At 37.7% G+C, this 12,321-nt stretch overlaps 1 protein-coding gene across 3 annotated transcripts in view; it reads left to right on the forward strand.

Moving 5' to 3' along the window:
- Window positions 1-12,321, forward strand: part of LOC130912480 (extracellular sulfatase Sulf-2-like) — a 48,013-nt gene that overhangs the window by 1,003 nt on the left and 34,689 nt on the right. The window lies entirely within an intron of this gene.

Consider the following 12,321-nt stretch of genomic DNA (forward strand, 5'->3'; position numbering starts at 1 on the left):
GGTTGGTTAAAAACCACAAACCACATTTTATCTTCCCCCACCCCTTCCAATTCATTTTTGACTGCATTCATACTGCAGGCATATCGGATTCTAATCGGATTGCTTCTCAAACCTGTTTTTTAGGGATGACTGTTCACACCTTATAATGATTCCCTGAAAATCTTGTAGAAAAGGCCCAGATGGACCACTGCCTCAGATATGTTTGTAGCAGCACGGGTGAATACCCTCTAGTCTGTTTTAAGGGTATACATGTTTAATTTTATCAGTCGTGTGAATGGGCCTGATCAACATTTTGTACAACTTTACACGCTACTTGTCACGGTTTTGGACGCATTGGTATACGTACGTGCCTTTTGAATGTGGGTCGCTAGGAGACCCAGTGTTTTGTACTGAAGGCCAGTTGTTATTGTTTAATTATTTCTTTATTCTTATTCTATTTTTTTTTTTTTTTTTAATCTATTGCTGTGTCGTGTTGCTGTGAATTTGGACGTTGAGATTGTTAATAAAGTCTATCTATCTACACCATTTTTAGCAAGTGTCCAAATCAGATCTGGGCCTGATCAGACTGGGCCACATTATTGACACACCTGACAGGTTGCTGCGGTAACGAAGACGTCATCCAGCATAGTGTGACGTCACGGACAGTCAAAATCCATCTGAGATTTTCAGACTCAGAAGATTCTTATCCATCCATACCTGATATGAAACTACCTCCCAGATGTGGTTTCAACTTGTCTCTCGAAAATCAGATTTCTGTGCTTTGTGACTGTTCAGACTTCAAAAGAGCCATCTGTTTCAATCTGTATGGACTAAAAATTGTATTTTGTCTGCCAGTCTGAACAAGTCCATTGAATTATGGACAATTTTATATTTGACATTAAGTGTAGAATTTTTTTTATTTTGCATCATTAAATTTCTGAATTGGGATTTTTCCAAGTCATTTTCAGTTTATATTACATACAGTGCAAAAGACTGTATAAATGCATTACATGTGGTTTGCTATGATACTTACAACTGTGTAACTGTGGCCTAAATTGTAAAGTTTGCTGTCAATGATGCCAAATGTGCGTGATAGTTGGATAGCTAGCGCCACTCGGCTATTTCGTACCATCTGCACACTTTTGTATCGATCACTCGGCAAATTCTTCCTGATGGTAGTAACCTTTTCTGTAAAAGTGATTTATTTGTGAATTATTCCTTTTGTTTAATTACAAAGATTTTGGCTCATATCTTTTTTTATGGACATGTGGTGCATTTACTTACAAACTTGAGGCAATATTTAATTATACTGAATATTTTATGTTATGAAGTATTAGTTCCTACTTGTTTGTTGAGGGCTTCTTAACTTTAGAACAGAACATGTGAGGAGATAAAATTGAGTTGAGCACTGTCCTGTCGTGTTGGTAATTTCATAGCAGGGAAGACAGCAGTAATCCTTAAACACTGAAGTTACCTGTAAACTGACATACACACAGCCTATAATATAATCAATATCATAAAAACATTATATCATAAAACCTTGCCCAGCTTTTGCCAATAGCCAATCAGAGCAAAGCATTTGATTTAGTCAGTAGCTGAAGGAATCCGACTGATTGCAAAGGCAAGCAAAAACGACAAACTGCAACGCAAATTGCGTATGACAAACTGCAATGCAAATTACGTATGACAAACTGCAATGGCTTTATTCTGGCCATTTTCAATGCAATTTACGTATGATGATGATGATGATGAAGGTTTTTTATTTCGAGCATGCACTAAGAAACAGAAATATGATATTATTCAAATAATTACTTGCACTCGAAAAAGAGTGGGAAGAAGAAACGAACTTATCTCAACCCTGATCTCATCGTCCAGCATCCTTATGTCGTGGGATACTCCTGTCCACATAATGACATAGGGAAGAAAAAAAAAGAAAAACAAACAAAACAACTAAACCAATAGACAACCAACTAGAGTTGGCTCATTAACAATAATTTTCAATCTATACACCAATTGACATGAACAGCAACACACATTGTTAGCTAAAGTAAATGCTTGAAGTGGTTGTCTAAATTGTTCCAAATTTTCACTCAACACACAGACACACAAAAAATGTTTGCGAGTAGTTCGAAATCTGGGTAACATAAAATCTCCAGAGCCTTGCAGACTATGCATACTCTCACGAACCTTAAAAAGGTTTTGTATATTACAGGGTAGCAATGTATTATATGCTTTAAATAAGATTATAGCTGTATGATAGTTAACAAGATCTTTGATTTTTAATAGTTTTGAGTGAGCAAATAAATTATTGGTGTGATCAAGATATCCAACCTTCTGTATAATCCATACCGCTCATTTCTGTAATATGACTAATTACTTGATGGTAGATTTATAACTGTTTCCCCACACTTCACTACAATATGTAAAATATGGGAGCACCAGTGAACAGCACAAAGTGCGGAGTGCACTATCATCAAGATATGATCCCACTTGGTTTATTAGTGACAGGCTTTTGGAGATTTGGGTTTTCATGGGCCTGATGTGGGCTTTTCATGAAAATTTACTATATAGCTATAATAACTCCTAAAATTTTGAATTCATTCACATTACCGACTGGGACCCCATTTATCTTTATCTTTAATTCTGAGTTATATTTAAGATTACTAAACAGCATTACTTTTGTCTTATTTCACTTAAGTGATAATTTATTAATTTCCATCCACATCTTTAATTTACTTAAATCCTCATTTACCGTAGTTACCAGTTCATTTTGATTTTCACTACTATAGAATATGTTTGTGTCATCTGCAAAAAATATACATTTCAAAAACTGAGATACATTATATATATATACATACATAAAGAGTGAGGCAAATAAGTATTTAGTCAACCACCAATTGTGCAAGTTCTCCTACTTGAAAAGATTAGAGAGGCCTGTAATTGTCAACATGAGTAAACCTCAACCATGAGAGACAGAATGCGGAAAAAACAAACAAACAGAAAATCACATTGTTTGATTTTAAAATAATTTATTTCGAAATTAGAGTGGAAAATAGGTATTTGGTCACCTACAAACAAGCAAGATTTCTGGCTGTCAAAGAGGTCTAACTTCTTCTAACGAGGTCTAACGAGGCTCCTCTCGTTACCTGTATTAATGGCACTTGTTTTAACTCATTATCGGTATAAAAGACACCTGTCCACAAACTCAGTCAGTCACACTCCAAACTCCACTATGGCTAAGACCAAAGAGCTGTCAAAGGACACCATAGACAAAATTGTAGACCTGCACCAGGCTGGGAAGACTGAATCTGCAATAGGTAAAACGCTTGGTGTAAAGAAATCAACTGTGGGAGCAATTATTAGAAAATGGAAGACATACAAGACCACTGATAATCTCCCTCGATCTGGGGCTCCATGCAAGATCTCACCCCGTGGCGTCAAAATGATAACAGGAACGGTGAGCAAAAATCCCAGAACCACACGGGGGGACCTAGTGAATGACCTACAAAGAGCTGGGACCACAGTAATAAAGGCTACTACAGTAACACAATGCGCCGCCAGGAACTCAAATCCTGCACCGCCAGACGTGTCCCCCTGCTGAAGAAAGTACACACCCAGGCCTTTCCGCGGTTCGCTAGAGAGCATATAGATGATCCGTAAAAGGACTGGGAGAATGTGTTATGGTCAGATGAAACCAAAATAGAACTTTTTGGTAGAAACACAGGTTCTCGTGTTTGGAGGAGAAAGAATACTGAATTGTATCCGAAGAACACCATACCCACTGTGAAGCATGGGGATGGAAGCATCATGCTTTGGGGCTGTTTTTCTGCAAAGGGACCAGGACGACTGATCTGTGACAATGATCCCAAACACACAGCCAGGGCAACAAAGGAGTGTCTTCGTAAGAAGCATTTCAAGGTCCTGGAGTGGCGTAGCCAGTCTCCAGATCTCAACCCCATAGAAAATCTGTGGAGGGAATTGTTGTTGTTGCCCAACGACAGCCCCAAAACATCATTGCTCGAGAGGACATCTGCATGGAGGAATGGGCCAAAATACCAGCAACAGTGTGTGAAAAGCTTGTGAAGAGTTACAGAAAACGTTTGGCCTCCGTTATTGCCAACAAAGGGTACATAACAAAGTATTGAGATTAACTTTTGGTATTGACCAAATACTTATTTTCCACCATGATTTGCAAATAAATTCTTTAAAAATCAAACAATGTAATTTTCTGTTTTTTTTTTTTTTTTTTTTCCCAAATTCTCTCATGGTTGAGGTGTACCCATGTTGACAGTTACAGGCCTCTCTAATATTTTCAAGTGGGGAAACTTGCACAATTAGTGGTTGACTGAATACTTAATTGCCCCACTGTAAGTGATAATTTATTAATATCCATCCACATCTTTAATTTACTTAATTCCTCATTTACAGTAGTTACCAGTTCATTTTGATTTTCACTACTATAGAATATTTTTGTGTCATCTGCAAAAAGTGTACATTTCAAAAACTGAGATACATTATATGTATCATTAACATAAATAATAAATAATTTTGGTCTCAAAACAGACCCCTGAGGGACCCCATGAGAGATAGTGAGATATTCCAATGATCATTTCCCCATTTTTACATATTGTCCCTTTCCTGTTAGATAACTTCTCAGCCTCTCCCCAGCAACCCCCGTGATACCATGCAGATGTAATTTGTTAAATAAAATTGTGTGATCAATTATGTCAAAAGCTTTCTTTAGAATTAAAAAATTCCAACTGCATGGTTTAAAAAAAAAATTTTTTTTATTATCCAATGCATTTGTGATTTCTTCTATGGCATCGGTAATTGCCATTGAGGTGGTTGTCTTGGTTCTCAACCCACACTGGCCCTGGTTCATTATCTTACATATATTTCAAACCCAGTATAAGGGGGGTGAAGAAAAAACAAAACAAACAAAAGGACACCTATAAGGAAACAAATGAGCAAATGCTACAGAAATTAAAGTAAAGTGAAAACCAGTAATTATCAACGTTACAAAGTATTAATAAATGAAATAATACCCGAGGCTGCCAACATGACCTTAAACAATGGCCGTCAATTAACGGTGGCAGTCTGTGGTTGCTGCAGCAACGCACACTGAAGTAGCATAACGTGTACACGTCATGCAAACAAAGCTTACTAATTAGCACAGCCAAGAAGACCAGTGTCAATCATGCAGTGTGAGAACCAAACACGTTGGTGTGCTGCATATTCATGACACTTCACTGTGTACGGATGTGTCTGTGTGTGTATGTGTGCGCTTATAACCATGTTTATTCATAAATCATTGCATGTTTATTCATTGGGGATTATGTAAACACACAATCTGGCATGTTTCCTGTTTCACGTGCACCCATTTGAAGAGCGGTGTGTGTTTGTGTGTGTGAATAATCATTTTTGTTTTGTTTGTTGCATTATTTTGCATTGTGATTTTGTGCATCTTGTTTATGTTGTGTGATATACATTTTTGTGTGTCTTTTTAGTACTTGTAATACTCTTTTGTGAGTGCGTGTGTGTTGTGTTGACGCGTGTGCTCGTGTTCGTAAGTCCCTAAAGCTGTGTGTATGTGCACATGCTTGTTTTGCCTGGTCCAATTTGAAAAGAGAGGCCATTTTAGTATTTGTTCATGTTTGACTTGATAGGCGTCTCCTCAAATTTGTGTGGCGGTCAAAAGAGGGTGCAGGGGTGCCGCCCCTACTGCTCAGATGAATTCATTTGAAAAGAGGAAAAATTAACAAAAAAATTCTTCAAAATACATGTTTATCTGTTTTTGATGGATCAGGATAAATAGTACACCGTGAATGATAATGTGAAACTGATTTGTTTTTCTCTGCCGTCTCATGATGATAATGAAGCTTCTTTGGTTGTATGCACAGAGATCAGTTTGACATGTTCAATTACCGTAATTGTCGGACTATAAGCCGCTACTTTTTTCCTTCATTTTGAATCCTGCGACTTATAGTTTAATGCGATGTATTTGTTGATTTATTTGGGTTAATAGGCAACACATGCCTCCTATTGTGCATCGCACCGCTACAGATGTAAATAACAATCAAAATTTAGATAATCATTTATTCTGTGACTGTTTCATTAATTTCTTGTTATGTCAGTTGGTAACACTTTTGACAGTGGCGTCATAGGACTCTCATTTGACAGTCATATTTATGACATGACACTATCATGGGCATGGCTTATTGATCCATCTTTTCAGCGATGGAAAAAGGGAGGTCTATCGTGCATAAAAGATCTCTTTAGAAATGACAAATTTGTTGCTTTTAACCAACTAAGAGAAGATTTCGGCCTGTCACAATCAGATTTCTTTAGATATGTACAAGTTCGTAGTTATGTGAAAGAAACATTCTCACTTAATTTTTACCACCTAAAACCTGGCTTGAGGACTGTTTAGAATTGGACCCCTCCATTAAAGGTGTCGTCTCAGCTCTTTACGACAGGATTCAGAGTGCGGCATCTCCATCATTAAATCATTTGAAACTCAAATGGGAGGAAGAGTTGGGCGAGCAGTTTACTGATAACACCTGGCAAGCTGCTATTAGGTCAATCCATTCATCATCTATATGTATAAGACATGGTTTAATCCAGTTCAAGATTCTTCATAGGTTACACTGGCCACCAAGTAAAATTTCAAAACTGCATACAGGTGCCGATCCAGCATGTCCAAGATGTGGCCTTACCCCAGCTAATTTGAGCCATATGTTTTGGTTGTGTCCCAAGCTTTATGCATTCTGGAGAGAGATTTTCAATGCACTGTCCTCCTTATGCAACAAGGATATTGCGCCAAACTGCACAACAGCGTTGTTTGGGATTGTCCCATCAAATATGTTAGTTTCATTTCACCAGGCCAGTGCAATAGCTTTTATTACTTTACTCGCTAGGCGCATGATTTTATTTAATTGGAAAAAAACTGAGCCTCCACATTTTAAGAGCTTGATTGAAGACGTCATGGCCAACCTAAAATTGGAACACTTGAGACATGTTTCTAATGGCTCTCTCCAGACCTATGAAAAAACATGGCATCCATTTATAACCTTTTTTCAGACTGAATTTAAAACCTAGCTTTAACGACCATCCAATGTGTAACAACCTTGCTTCCCCTTTATTTATTTATTTACTCATTCTATAATGAGTTCTCTGCTTTATATTCCAAGGTATTCAGATTCCCATATATTGTTTTGAAAATAATGCTGAACTTATGTGCCCCTCATGAAATACTCTTGGGTGCTGCCCAGTTCTTCCTACCTACCCATAGAGCCTGTGCTCCCCCTGAATCTTTGGAGTGGAATCATCAAATTAAGTAGCCGTATCTGATATCCCAGACTATGTACTTGTGTATGGTTAGTCTATGTTGTTTGAGTGTGTGCACTGATTGCTGCTTCAGTGTCAGTTTTTGGATAGCATTAATAGTCTGTTTTTGTTTATTCTATGTTGTTCTATATTGTTTATTATATGTTGCTTTGTTATGGAAAACCATTAAAAAGATTTGAAACACACACACTATCATGGGCATTACTGAATGCTTATGACAGATGTCATTAAGTGTCATCCGGCAAATTAGTTACCAACTCCATTTATGTCCAGTTTGGATCTTTTACATCCATTCAAAAGTGAGATAATTTGCCGGATAACACTAAATGACATCTGTTGTAAGCATTCATGAATGCTCATGACAGTGTCATGTCATAGTTATGATCGTCTAATGACAGTCTTATGGCGCCATTGTCAAATAAAGTGTTACCAAATACCATAACTAGCAATTAATGAAACAATTGGAACAGTACCTAAAGAAATAGCACAGAACATGAATTTTGATTTATTTACATCTGAAGCGGTGCAATGCATGCTAGGAGGCATGTTGGACGACAAGAGTGTTGACATCAGGTGGCAGAAGAAGTTGACTGTCTCCCCCAAGGGAGCAGTGATGGCCAAATGAAGCTTCTTGAAGCAATAAAGCGTTGCAGCCAACTGGTTCAAAGCTTCATGGTGGTTAATTTGGTTTTATGACAGTTGTAAGATAAAGCCTTACCGGTTAATATCTTTTGGTGTGAATATCCCATAATGCAGTGAGGACAGCTGCGGCTTGTAGTCCAGTGCGGCTTATCTATGAACAAATGCCGTTTTCGTGTTACATTTGGTGGGTGGCGGCTTATAGTCATTTGCGCCTTATAGTGCGAAAATTACGGTAGTCCTTGAGTAAAACAAACTGTCAGCTAATAATGGTAAAAATAGTAGGGATGTCCCGATGTTCATTTTCTTCCGATCCAATTTTTTTCAAAATACGTTTGGCTGATACCAATCCGATCCCGATCCGATGCCTATCTTTTTAGACGAGAAAAAATAATACAAAAATCATATTTTCTGTAAGGCAAGGCAAGGCAAATTTATTTATATAGCACAATTCAACACAAGGCAATTCAAAGTGCTTTACATCACATGAAGATCATAAAAATCACATTTAAATCAATACAACGTAAAAACCAAGACAATCAAAATCAGAAATAAAATTATACATAAAAATCGCATTTAATAACAAATAGAATAAAAATAAATAAATAAAAATAAAACAAAAACTACTACTAATAATAATAATTGAAATCAGCAATGGAGATAAGCACAAGAGGAATAGAAAGCAAGTAGATTGAAATATATAGACAGTTATGGATATGCAGTGCTAAACAAAAGAACTAACAGTTTGAGCATACTTCAGACGTTCAGGTAACTTGTTCCAGAGGTGAGGAGCATAATAACTAAATGCTGCCTCACCCTGCTTGGTTCTTGTTCTTGGAACATGCAGAAGACCGGTTCCAGACGACCTTAGGGGTCTAGATGTCTCATAGGAATCTAACAAATCAAGCATGTATTTTGGTCCAAGGCCATTAAGTGTTTTGTAGACGAGCAGTAGTATTTTATAGTCTATCCTTTGACTCACTGGAAGCCAGTGTAGCGATTTCAAAACCGGTGTAATGTGGTCCAGCTTCTTTGTATTTGTGAGGACTCTGGCTGCAGCATTCTGTACTAGCTGCAGCTTCCTGACTGATTTTTTTATCAAGACCCGTAAATATACCGTTGCAATAGTCCAATCTGCTGAAAATGAATGCATGCATAAGTTTTTCCATGTCTTGTTGAGTCAGAAGCCCCTTAATTCTGGTTATATTTTTTAGGTGGTAATAAGCGAATTTAGTGACGGACTTTAGATGGCTATCAAATTTTAGGTCTGAGTCAATAATTACGCCAAGGTTTCTGACTTGATTTGTAGCTGTAAGTGACATTGAGCCAAGTTGCCTGCTTATCTTTGTCCTTTCCTTTTTTGGCCCAAAAATGATCACCTCTGTCTTCGCCACATTTAACTGGAGAAAATTCTGGCACATCCATTCATTGATTTGATGAATGCATTTACTCAGGGAGACTAGGGGACTATAATCATGTGGGGACACAGAAATGTACAGTTGTGTGTCATCTGCATAGGCTTGATAGGAGATGTCATACTATTCCATTATCTCAGCTAAGGGAAGCATATAGATGTTAAATAAGAGTGGTCCAAGAATTGACCCTTGAGGGACTCCAAACGTGAATTTGGTTCGTTCTGACTGATGAAAAGAAATCCCTATCATGTAAATAGGATGTGAACCACTCAAGTATAGTGTCAGTAAACCCTACCCACTTTTCCAATCTGCTGAGTAGTATGTTGTGATCAACCGTGTCGAATGCGGCGCTGAGATCCAATAGTAACAGAACAGATGATTTGCCTGCATCGGTATTCCGACGAATATCATTTAGGACTTTGATAAGCACGGTCCCTGTGCTGTGTTGTGGCCAAAATCCAGACTGAAATGAGTTAAAAAGATTGTTTTGCATCATGAAAGTCTGGGGCTGTTCGAACGCAACCCTTTCGATAATTTTCCCCAGGAATGTCAGATTTGATATTGGCCTGTAATTACTAATGATTGAGGCATCCAGATTAGGTTTTTTTTAGGAGAGGTTTTATTACTGCAGTTTTTAAAGTCTGTGGAAACTCTCCTGTTTGGAGAGAAGTATTTATAATCTGAAATATGTCTGGGGCTATGCAATGAAAAACAGTTTTGAAAAAGTTTGAAGGAAGAATGTCAAGGCAGCATGTTGTGGGCTTTAATTTTGACACAATTTCTGTTAAAGTGGCATAGTCCAAGAGGCTAAACTGTCTAAGATTGACATGGGGGACATTTCAGGAGGCATTTAGTGTAGCAATTGTTAATCTGGAGTTGCACACAATCTGTCTAATCTTTAGTACTTTGTGTGTAAAGAATGCTGCGAAATCATTACGGGACACCTCAGATGCCAATTCCTGAGGTACTGATGCATGTGGGTTTGTCAGTTTGTCAACAACAGAAAATAGTGTGCGAGTATTGTTGGTGTTTCTACTAATGATCTCTGAAAAATATGACTGTCTAGCATTTTTCAGTTCCTGGTTGTATTTGCGAAGACTCTATTTGTAGATATCATAAAAAACTAGGAGTTTGTTTTTTCGCCATCTGCGTTCTGCTCGTCTACAATCTTGCTTTTGTTTTAAAGCTAGTGTGGCATTTCTCCAGGGTGACCTCTTCTTTCTTGACAAAGTTTTTGTCTTAATCGGGGCAATAGTGTCAATTGCAGTCATCACGCTGGAACTGAAACTATTTACAAGTTCTTCCACTGGAGCTGTTGTAGGGGTTAATGGTGAGGCATAGGCCTGTGTGAATAACGAACAAGTGTTATCACTTATGTAACGCTTCCTAATCACCTCTGTTTCCTTTTTCAGAGGATGGACAGGGGTGGTCATTTTAAACATAATGCAGTAGTGATCAGATAGAGCAACATCATTCACTGTAACCTCAGAGATGTTAAGACCTTTGGATATTATTAAGTCCAATATGTGCCTTCTGTTATGTGTTGGAACAGTGACATGCTGAGATAAACCAAATGTATCCAAAATATTTAAAAGCTCTCTAGCACATCCTTCTTCAGGATTATCAACATGAATGTTAAAGTCACCCACTAAAACAACACAAAGTCCATGCAGACAGAAGACAGTATTTTGGTAAACTCATCAAAAAACATTGTGTTATACTTTGGTGGTCTATAAATTGTTACCAAGGCAGCTCTGCAAGGGCTTTTTAGCTGAATGACAATATATTCAAAGGAATCAAACTGACCACATGAAATATTCGTGCATTGAAAACTGTCCCTGGCAACCCCACCTCCTTTCTTATGGGTTCTAGGCGCACTAAAGAAATTGAAATTTTTGGGGGTTGACTCAATCAGAACTGTCGAGCTATTATCTTGATCTAACCAAGTTTCTGTTAGGAACCTCATGTCAAGGTTGTGTTTGCTGATAAAATCATTAATTAAGAAAGATTTGCCAGCTAAAGATCTGATATTTAGCAGAGCCAATTGCAGATTCCAGACTGGATTCACTAGTGAGCTTTGGGAATGACATACTATGCTTAACAGGTTTGCAGAGTTGATTGAACGTTTTTGATTTCTCACCAATCTAGTCCTTTTTTTGTTGTTTATCACCACTGGGATTGTTGAGCATACAGACTGTACTCCATAGGGCCCCGGCTTTTATATTAAACCAAACTCTGCTGGTACCTCCTCAAGAATATTACACAATTTTTTTGTTACTATCATTATTTTCTAAAGGGCAGTAGTCTCATATTTGCCCAGAGGTTGGATTTACAGCAGGCGAAAAGCCCGATGGTACTGAAAACACGTGGTTACTGGATCGTATCCAATCTTGTGACCAAATCCGATACTGTCCGGTACTCTGAAAATAGCCGTTTTGGGTGCCGATATCAATATTGAGTATCGGATCGGGACATCCCTAAAAAAATAAAAGTCCCAGTCTCATTCTTCGGCGGTAAGCCAGAAGTGGCTTGTAAAACGACGGCATGCAAGAATGTTGAAGAACTTTTGAACTTAATAAGTTCATCTTGGCTTGTAGGCATCTGCTCTGAAAGTGAGCTCAGGAATTATGTTAGGTGGAAGTTTAAATTGGTTCCATGGTAGCGTTGGGCTTTCAAAAATACTTTGGACGAAAAAAAAAAAACACTCAGGAACTTCTACTATCATTCATTAATATAGCCAATACAGTCAGCAATTCATCCATCAGTTCTTTGTACAGTTTTGAGTATATATCAAGTTAACACTGTGTACCTTGAATTATCAAGTTTGTAGGAAAAACTGAAATTTGTAAGTAAACTGAACATGAAATGGTAAGTTGTGTGAACTTAAAATGTTAAGGTGTTATGCTTTCAAAAGAGTGTGCTAGCAATTCTATAGTCAGCC

The sequence above is a fragment of the Corythoichthys intestinalis genome, chromosome 2 (assembly GCF_030265065.1).
Source record: "Corythoichthys intestinalis isolate RoL2023-P3 chromosome 2, ASM3026506v1, whole genome shotgun sequence".
In the NCBI taxonomy this organism is placed as follows: domain Eukaryota; kingdom Metazoa; phylum Chordata; class Actinopteri; order Syngnathiformes; family Syngnathidae; genus Corythoichthys; species Corythoichthys intestinalis.